Genomic DNA, 10,508 nt, shown 5'->3' with positions numbered 1-10,508 from the left:
CACTTTGGTTTTAACTGGTCTGCTCTTTAAACAGAAAATCCCGCACACTGCTCTTGCTCAGCTTCACAATTTTTCAGTAACACTAATGTTTCGGCCCTCCTGTTCAACGTTGAACACTGTTGACGGAGGTGCAGGTGGACTGAAACTTTAGTGATACTAAATTGTAAGCTGCGTGAGAGCAGTGTGCAAGATTTTCTGTCCAAAGACTTGAGTGATTTTTTCCAACGCACCTGCATCTGAGACAGTTGGATGTGCAAATACTTTTCTTCAAAGTAACTGGTCTGCTCTGAAAGTAGCATGTGGTAGTTCGTTGGAAAGGAGCATTCTTTTTTTTTTCAAAACAATTAACCTACAGGCCAACATAACCACTGGCTGTCATTCCCCTACTCTGGGAGCTTCACTGCTCCATGTCCAGACAATATCCAACGTGCGCGTTGGACACTGAATAACCAAACGGTTAAAACGAAATCAAAGTGTGCTTGGCATTTGGAGTGGCAGTATATATACACATCTCGTTTATCCTAATTGTAACCTACATTTTTAGTAAGTCCTATTTGTTTATTTGCAAGGAGACAGTTCATAATAAATGTATCTACCAATATAAGCTAATGGCTAATATAGCCAGCATTGTGTTGAATAGCAAAATGCATTAAAATTAAGCTACTGATAAATTGTATTGAAAGGCTTACTGGGTATATTAATTTAAATTATATTTATGGGTTGTACTAAAAGGCTTAAAAGGCGTACAGTATGCCTGCATACCTATGTTGATGCATTGTTTTTCAGACTTGCATCCAAAAATGAGTTTATAATTAAATGCATTAAGAATACACTGATATTGCAGTTGGTTCCATTTTCCCTCGTGCTTTAAAGCCAATACCAGAATGATGTAAGTGCTTGTAAAGCAATATTACTTTATAAAGGACAATGTCTTGAGTGGTTTTAAGTTTTTCAAGTGAATATGAAAATAACTATTAAAGATTGGAGAAGCTTGCCTTTTGATTTTCATACGACAGTTAACATTTGGCATAAAGTATACTATACAGGTCTGCTCGTGTTTTATGTTGTGATATGGATCCTTGAAAAGTCATGGAAAATTTTTAGACATCTTTCCCATGAAAAAGTGTGGGTAATATTTTCCTTTAGGTACTCATCTGTCAGTAGGATGGGAAAGGAGAATAGTTTAAACAGCATGTGTGTGTATTCAAAGGCTTTAATTTTCATAAGAGGTATATGCAAATATATGCTGTTTGCATAAACCCTTTGCCTTGTAAGGAGTTTGTTCCTGAATGAGATACCCACCACCTGAAAAATTAAACTCACTCTAACAAACCAGCCTAAAATAAACTTTGGTTGCTTTTTAGTAGTTGAAATCTCCCTCTGTATTTACATTTTCTTCCCAAAGGATGTACTGTATAATGGAACAGAACATTTATTTTGATAACACAGCCAACACTGTGTAAAGTCAGCAGCCGAGTCACCAGAGGAAAATGTTTGCATTGTACATTTTTGCAAACCATGGATATGTAGCATTTTTGCGTTTCACACGTAGCATATCAACATTTCTACAGTGATGTAGTTCAGATTACATATATATGAAAGCTGACATGTAATGGGGAACTGGAGGGGATGGTGGATGACGTGAAACAAACAACAACAAAAAAGACTCCTATTTTAACGAGACATCAGGGCATTTCCAGCGGTGGTTGGGGCGACCAAACGGGTGTTTTAAATAAAAACAGGGTCTTTTTTTTCATGGTGCCAACATTGATTCATTCTTCTGTGTTGAATTACTTGAAAAGTCAATCCTCTGACGGAATCAAATTACACTTTATCTTTTACTTTTCCCTTTAGACCTTTTGGGAATTTCGTTCATAGGTTTTAGGCTGTGACACTCATGACTTACTGGAAAGCATGTAATTTTCCAGGTAGGTGTCCTTTAACGGACAGTGACAAGTGGTCTTATCAATCAGACAGAGGAGTCAAACCCTCATGATCATGTTGTGTTTGCTCATTAGTGAGATCATAGTCTGTGGTGAGTTGCTGAGGTCAGAATGAAACGTGTGCTGCTTGCTGTCAGCTATGGCCAACCTGTTCAGCCGGATCGTTAAAGCGGATGCACCTGAGGCAGAAACAGTCATCAGCTTGTGATAACAAACTATAGAGCAGTCGTTCTCACCTTCCAGCCTTCCAGATGCTGTATTATTGTTCTTTAGAACCCTGTTTGATGGGCCATGACAAGTTTTAATTTAATCAAAGAATTTAATCAAAGAAGAATACTGATTGATTGTGTGATAACTAAATACACTATAAAACATCTTGGTAAATGACTGACAAGATGTAAAGATGACTAAAGAAAGTGTCTTTTATCACATCAGTAGATGAAGACAGATTAAATAGACATGTTTTTCTTAATCTTCCCTCCACTTCACTGAGTTAACGTCTGCCACTCACATGATTTCCATTGAGTAGGGTTTGTTATACGTAAAGCAGAAGCACATTAGTAAGCAACGTGTGAAACAGCTGACCTCCAACAAGTAGGGATATATTAGTAAAGGAATGGCCAACAAAAACACATTGTGACACATTAAATTTAACCCACTTTACCCCAATTGGCTTATTTGAATTTTCTAAAGAGGTCACAAATGTCTCTCTTGTCACCGATAAATTATCCTTCCTTGAGTGGATGTGATAGAAATGTAGCCATGACAGTCAATAATAAAAACAAGCCTAAACTGGTCATTTGGTCACATTGACTTATACCAAGAGCTATTAATTAATTAATTTATTTTTTAATTTACTTCACTATATAGTTGTTATATATGAATTTGGGGGATCTTGAATATCTGGACCAAAAAAATATTATGTCATACAGCTTAATTACGATAGCACCTTATAGGGCAGATTTATACCTGTCAGTTTTGTACCAGATTTAGCTCCCTCGTGCAAAAAATGTTGAAATTCTTGGGAAAGACTTGCATCCTACCTAATGATTTTAATGTAGGTGAAAACTGGATCATCACCTGACGTGAAATGTAACTGAAACTTGACTGACCTCACAGCAGAAAATCCCTGGTTACCTCTTCCAGTTGGCAGGGTGCCTTAAGGAAATATGTGGAAGAAATGTGAGTCATCATGCTGGCTGCATGTATTGTCACGTTTATCTCCTGGCTTTTCCACGAAGATCCACAACCAGTGCTTTCATGGAAATAGAAATGATTACATAAGTTTACAGTGATCACAATGTAATCAGTTCGATTACTCAGTAAAACGGTTTTCCAAATGAATTTATTTAAAAAAGATCAGGGCTAGGACAATAGTGATTCAGAGGATCCCTCTTAGTAAGGAGTCAGAGATACCATCCAAAATATTTAAAAAAAAAATTTGTTTTTTAATGGTCAGATAGAGTTGCAAAGTGGGTGTTTTTCCCCATTCTGTGTCCATGTTTCATTTCTTTCCAAGAAGAAATCCTCAGTGTTACCTGTTATGAAAACTTTGGACTCTCCTGGATGACGCAATAATGTTATAATTTATGTTATAGGCAAGAGTTTCAAGTATTTCAACTTTGTTTCTGAGAAATCATGTTTTCCATTTTCGCCTTGGTGTCCTTAAAGATGACCCTGGTTTAATTTGCGTTGTAAACTTGTTTATTAAGATGTTAAAAATTTTAATCAAAGAATACTGATTGAATTTGAGGTAACTTAATACAGTATAAAACATCTTGGTAAGTGACTGACAAGATGTAAAGATGACTAAAGAAAGTGTCGTTTATCACATCAGTAGATGAAGACAGATAAAACAGACAACATGTTTTCTTATCTTCCCTCCGCTTCACTGAGTTATATCTGCCACTCACATGATTTCCATTGAGTAGGGTTTGTTTTACAGAATGTAGAAGCACATTAGTAAGCAACGTGTGAAACAGCTGACCTCCAACAAGTTGTGATATATTGGAGTAAAGGCATGGCCAACAAAAACACATTGTGACTTATAAAACTAATCCAATTTATCCCAATTGGCTTATTTGAATTTTCTAAAGAGAGAAAGAGAAATGTCTCTGTTGTCGCTGATAAATTATCTTTCCTTGAGTGAATGTGATAGAAATGTAGCCATAATAGCCAATGTTAAAACAGCAAAAAACAAAAACACTGATACCAAAATGGCTACTCACATTTCTTTTAACATATTTCCTTAACAAGTGACTTGTTAACATTTCGATGTTAACTTATTAACATGATGCCTGCATGCTTTACCGTGTGTACTTTGTAATAAGATTTTTTTTAACGCTAATGTTGAATGCCAAGATTTCTACATTTTACATCAATAATGATAATGATAAAAAATAATCTTCTTTTGTCGTCTCTCCTTTCCTTGAAAATATAACCCCTCTCACCCTTGAAGGCAGAATCTGATTCCCTCTTGTGAGTTTTTTGTGTTTCTGCGCCGGCGCCAGCATTATGTTTTCAGGTTTTCCATGCAACCATCCTATTCTTGTAGACATGATATCTCAAGAAGGCCTTGAGGGAATTTTCTCAAATTTAGTAAAACGTCTACTTGGACACAATGATGAACCAATTAAAATTTGATGGTCAAAGGTCATTGTTTCCTCATAAAACATGTTTTTGCCATAACTCAAGAATTCATTTACTTATCACAAAATTTCACACAAATGTCTAACAGGATAGATGACAAAGTGATGACATTTTACATTATATTCAAAAGTCCAAAGGTCAACTTCACTGTGTTCTGCAAAAACACTTTTCTGTTCATTATTCAGCATAATATTTAAGGAAATGAAAGGCAGGCATTTGGTCAAATAATGAATTGTCAACACTAATCTTGGGTGCCCATCTTGAAACTGTGGTGATTGTGTAGATCTTCTGTGCTGCCAGGTTGAAAATGTGTATGTGAGGTATAAGAGCTTTAGAATTTATAGCCTCTTTTCAGCAGCGTCCATAACTAAAGCATTGTCTCCTGTCATGGCTACATGCAAGTCTGAACAGACTTTACATGCAAGTCTGAACAGACTTGCATGTAAACTGCAACTCTACCGGTTTGCGGAAATTCTAGTTTTTTCTTATGCTGATGTTGTTACCCTAACCAGCCTCACTCCTCATGCCTAAACCTAACCAATCCAACTAATGAAGGCAATGAGTACTAGCCAATCACAGGGAGAGTAAAGCGGGTCTTACCTTTACCATTCTAGGAAAAAAGTATTGGCACACCACTCTGGGGCCTATCTTAGGTCAAACTTTTTGCCCCACAAGTGGGAAAGGAAATTTGTCTTTCCATTTCTCAACCATCCAACAATTTGGTTTCTGGTTTATGAGTCATAGGAAGTCCGTTGGTTTTAACTCCCTCCCCTTATACCCTTTCAATGACAGAATTCGAGGGGGCTGCATCTGACCAGTTTTGTACTTTCTGAAACCAGGGGTGAGAAGGCGGATGGGAAGTTCTCTTCAAAGCTGTATTTTTTTTTCACACAACCACTAGCATCATTGTTTGTGCACAACCAGTTGCAAAATCATGACTAACATTGGGGGACTATCTAAAAGTTTGCGAGGCTTTCCCCTTTTATGTTAGTCTCTTCTATTATAACACTTTTTGGACCATCTTTAAAGTGAGGCTATTTGGAAGTTGTTCCAATATCGATACCAATATTGCCTAAAATACTGGATCTGGTATCACAGGCACCAATTCCATACCACATGATTTATTCATAGCCTTGAAAGTAGTTTAACACCTGGGTAAAATGACAGTTTTCCCAAATTCAATTCTTCACTGTTGCTCTAAAACAATAAACTACGCAACATGTTGTGCAGAACAGCCACTGGAAACTACTGTTTAAGAGTGGTGAAAGATTGATTTATGGTAAACAGTGTAATGTTAGCTGTTAGCAAAATGTCGAATGGGATCATAAAAGAAAGTCCTAAGCATTCATTCTCTGTATTTATTTGTTAATGTTTTACAGAGGATTTAACCTGATCCATACCATGTAACAATGATAGCAATCATTTCACACCCATACATGGATAGTAGTGTACAGCTTTTTAATTTTGTTAATGCATTGTCATCAGATTTATATTTGGTATTGGCTGATAACGCAGAAAGGGAAAAAATGGCATTAGAACGTCTTTATTTGGAGCAGCTTCAGAAGTTTTTGTAAGTCATGGTTCGACAATTTACATGGAATTTGATGAGATAGCTTGTTTCAAGCAACCTTTAAGGACTCTAGTGTGGCTAGAGACTTCAGTCTTAGCAGAAAATGTGTCTGTTGTTTGATAACTCACTTTGTGAGTAAGTGTACTACTGTAGATCCCACTCTTACAGATTTGTGTCACATTGCTCAACGGGAAGGGGAAATACCAGGTGCCTTGCCAAAAACAACACTATATCTAAAAGACAAACAGCCCATTCTTTTTTTCCCCCATTGCATTTCATGTGGCGGTGCTCAGAGTTCCTGAATGAGCTATTTCCTCACAATAGCCCACATGGTTTACCATTAAAAATAAAGACATAGTTATTTAGTATGTTTTTCAGCCTGTGCCTATGTCAGTATTGTATGTAATTGAGCCCCTTTCTTCTTAAATCAGACCATTTGTAACTGTACCTACTGAATGTAAATTATGCCCAGCTGGGTCTTTCTAAGTTTAAACTGACCATTTCATTTTCTTAGATGCATCACATCTGTTCAAAAGAGGAGACCTAAGTGCTGGTTTCATGTCATTCCCTCCATGTGTGGTGGGTTGAACTCTGGCTCTCCCCAAGAAGTCACTCACTTGTGTTTATCCAGACTCAGTGGGTGAGAGCTGTGGTGCTAAAGTCACACCTCGGGCCACTAAAACAGAGTCTGGATTTGAGGCCCCCAACATCAGGTGTCCAACGGAGAATCTGACGTGCCAAAGTTCTCACACAGGACGACCATTAAGGAATCTTAATTGGAGCCTGGCCCTCTTTTGAAGGCAAGATCAGTCAAAGTCAGATGTACTATTTCAACTTCTCTCTTCAGTAGATCCCTTTTATGACACACCACAAGTTTATATGATCATAGAAAACTAGTGAAAAGACCAAACGTAAGATTGATTTTATTTCGAGGTAACAAATACAGACATGTATGCACAGTAAGAAAAGTGGGAGTCACACGTTGAGTTGATCTTATCAATTTCACTATGGAAAACAACAGAGTCAGCAATTCCTCAGGTTGACAGTGGAGTGTTGTGATATGATGTTAGACAAGGATTATCATTTCCTTGGAACTCTGAAATTCAATAGAAACAGCTTGTAACGCCTTAGGCACTTCATGTGGCACCTACGTAAAAGCAGCAAAGGTGTGTGAGTGATAGAGTAAGTAGAGCGAAGTGCATCCCCATTATTCAGTGAGGGGAGGCAAAGTAATGGTTTTGCTACCCCACTTTTTTCTTTTTACAAATAAATTTATCATCATACAATCCTCACCATCAGCATCATTAATAATAAATTTACAATATTCAGCAACTGAAAAAACTAGTAGGCCTATTAAATTGAAAATGACACATCTTGGACCACCCTTTGAGTTGGTTCGGTCCAACCCGAGAGAGGCAGACAAAGACAGCTTTTCCTCACAGCGCCAAAGTATCTGCGTTAATAAACAGTAAACTGTTAAGTGGTTGGAAGTGACTTATTTAGACTTCTTCAGACTATGCTGTTTTAATTTCAGTTTTAATCCAACTTTGGATGGAAATATTTATTAATATGATGATGCATTGCTTGGTGTCTTTGTGTCATCCACCCACTCTGTGCTTTGATTATTACCAGGGGTGGATGTAGTGATTTGGAGGCCTGGAGGCACAGGGAAAATCTGACTTGCTTTAATCTCACCCTTTCTCAAATTGGGAATGTTGTAAGGCTATTGGCAGCAGTAGAAGAGTACTGATTTCTCTTCGCTAGGCCAATATCGACTGCTTTTAGTGGTTGACAGATAGATTCGTGGGGCTCTAGTTGTGAGGACTATCAATGTTCTGTTTATGACTGGTAGTTTAGGGTCTACTTACCGTGTGATGCTTACAAACTGCTGCTTTTTTGTGTTCAGCACATGATGATTTTTTAAACTTTTCCTTAGCCACCTTCCATAAATTTCATTTTCCTATATTTTGGTTTTGCACTGATTTAAAAATGTACCATCTAGCACCTTTTCTTTGCTTTCCATTACCTTGAAAATCTTCTCAAAATGTTTTTTGCAAGGATTGTTAAACCTTTTTCTAAGCTGACACACGATATTTGATACTGTAATCAAAATAACTCACTTGTGTATCTTCCTTTTAAACTGTGATCTACAGTAGTTGCTTCGCGTCACGTTCTATTGTGCTGTTAAGTGTTACTCTTATTTAGTCCACCCTCTGTAGGTCTGCCGTCAGACACACCCCTTGTTCTTGTCTGTACTTGAGCATAAAGGCCTTCCAATTATTTCTACTTACACTCCCGTGAGCTGCACAGTCATAAATAGTTTTGATGGGGTTGAGACATTTTCCATTTCAGGCCCGGTCTTATCTGAAGTGGTCAGTGAAAAAGTGTATGGCCTCTTACAGTAGGTGTAGTGGTCCAGTTGACACGTCAGTCCTTCCAGAGAGGGTGACAGCATCTCCATGACCTGATAAGGGCTGTGCAGAGGCTGACACCAGGGGAAAGAGGAGAGGCTGCAGTGGCAGGAATGCTGAGAGACATTTATGCAGACAGGTTGTAAACTCATTAGTATCTTCATTGTAGTGGAGATGAGTCACAGTTTCAACAATCAGAGACATGCGAAGACAAAAGTCCGTGCATACCTGTATATCCAAACACATGCATACTTTTCCCACAATATTTTCATCTTTTCAGTCCTATTTTTGTGATCTTATACATGTTAATAACAGATTATATATTTGGACAATGAAGAAGTGTTTGATTTGTTTTGTTTTTTATATTAATTGTTTTTACGTTTCATGTTATCTCATAAAAAACTGTTAAATAATGAAATACATAATTAAGAGGATCAACTAACTCACCAGTATATTTTCATCACTCTCATAACAGACAGAAAACATAAAATGATAAAGCACAGTTTGACATGTTGGGAAATACACTTACTTGCTTTCTTGCTGAGAGTTAGATGAGAAGATCGATACCACTCTCATATTTACAACCTTGGTGGGCTTCAGAGGTGCCAGTGGGTGGATTTTGTTGCCTTCACACAGCCAGGCTAGCTAGTATCCCATGTTTCCAGTGTTTTCACCGACATTTGGCTGCTGGCTGTAGCTTAATATTTATCTTAAAGACATGAGAGAGGTGTCAATCTCTTCATCTAGCTCTTAGCAGTAAAACAAGTAACCATATTAAGTAATCCGTTAGAGGTTTCAAAATTGGAAACCTTTCTCATCGTTCATCTGACACTGTAAATTGTGTTTAGAATTTCTCACCTTTTAATTTTCAGTTTCTGCAACCATTAAACATTTTTTTATTTTTGCAGTCACACACAAGTATAGCAAAGCTCCAAACACACGTGCACAGATGTGTCTCCTGGTGTCCTAAATAGAAAATACTGCTCAGCCAGCTGTATGTGCACGTATAGCCATTCTTCCTCCCATTCAAAGCTGTCAGTGCTTTGCATTGTGCTTTAGGGCTGTGTATTGGCAAGAATCTGGTGATGCAATGTGTATCATATTACAGGGGTTATGGTGCAGTATATTGTGATATATTGTAAGACTGTAAGCAAAGCGTTTTATTACATTTTTTTAAATCAGATTTTAGAAAAACTGTTAGTATAAGGAATATGCCAACATATGCATAAAATCTGAGTAAAAAAAAGTTGACTTTTTATGCAGTCAGAATGGTGGGATCTGCATTTGTATTTATCACAGTCCCTGTCATACGCTAGGTGTTACTTTGGATTGGAGGAATCAAATGGCTGAAGATAGATTACAACACTGACGGATCGAGCAGTCAGGGGTTTAAACATGACACATACTGCCATAAATCCTACATGTGAACTATTAATTTAAACAAATACAGTGATTTTAAGAATCAGTACAGTATCACAAAACATAATATTGTGATACTCAACTCTATCTGTATTATTGTTCACTCCTATTGTGTATATTTGGCCTGTGTTTCCATGCATTCTCAGAGAGTGGGAGTTGATAGGTTTGAGTGCATGCAGAGGCAGCCACAGGTGTGAATGCCATGTGACTGAGGTCAAGAAGGGTAAAGTGAGAGTGTTCAGCTGTCCGCTTGGATCACTATGAAAGACGAGTATGTTGGGAAGGCACCAAGCAACAGCCTAGCAACAAACAGTGCTAGCAACACAACCGAATATGTTTGTGTTTGTTTGTATGTGTTTTCAATTGGCATTTAGCTGCTTCTCTGATCCAGAGTGGAATATAGTGAGTACAGTGAAACACTTTAGCAGTTGCAGGGATAAAACCTGCAGGATATGTTTAAGATTTTGTCCCACCCATTGTGTGTACATGTGTTCAAACACGTCCAAGCAGTTATCA

Source organism: Epinephelus lanceolatus, chromosome 8, assembly GCF_041903045.1.
Source record: "Epinephelus lanceolatus isolate andai-2023 chromosome 8, ASM4190304v1, whole genome shotgun sequence".
In the NCBI taxonomy this organism is placed as follows: Eukaryota; Metazoa; Chordata; class Actinopteri; order Perciformes; family Serranidae; genus Epinephelus; species Epinephelus lanceolatus.
This window is presented reverse-complemented; position numbering follows the sequence as displayed.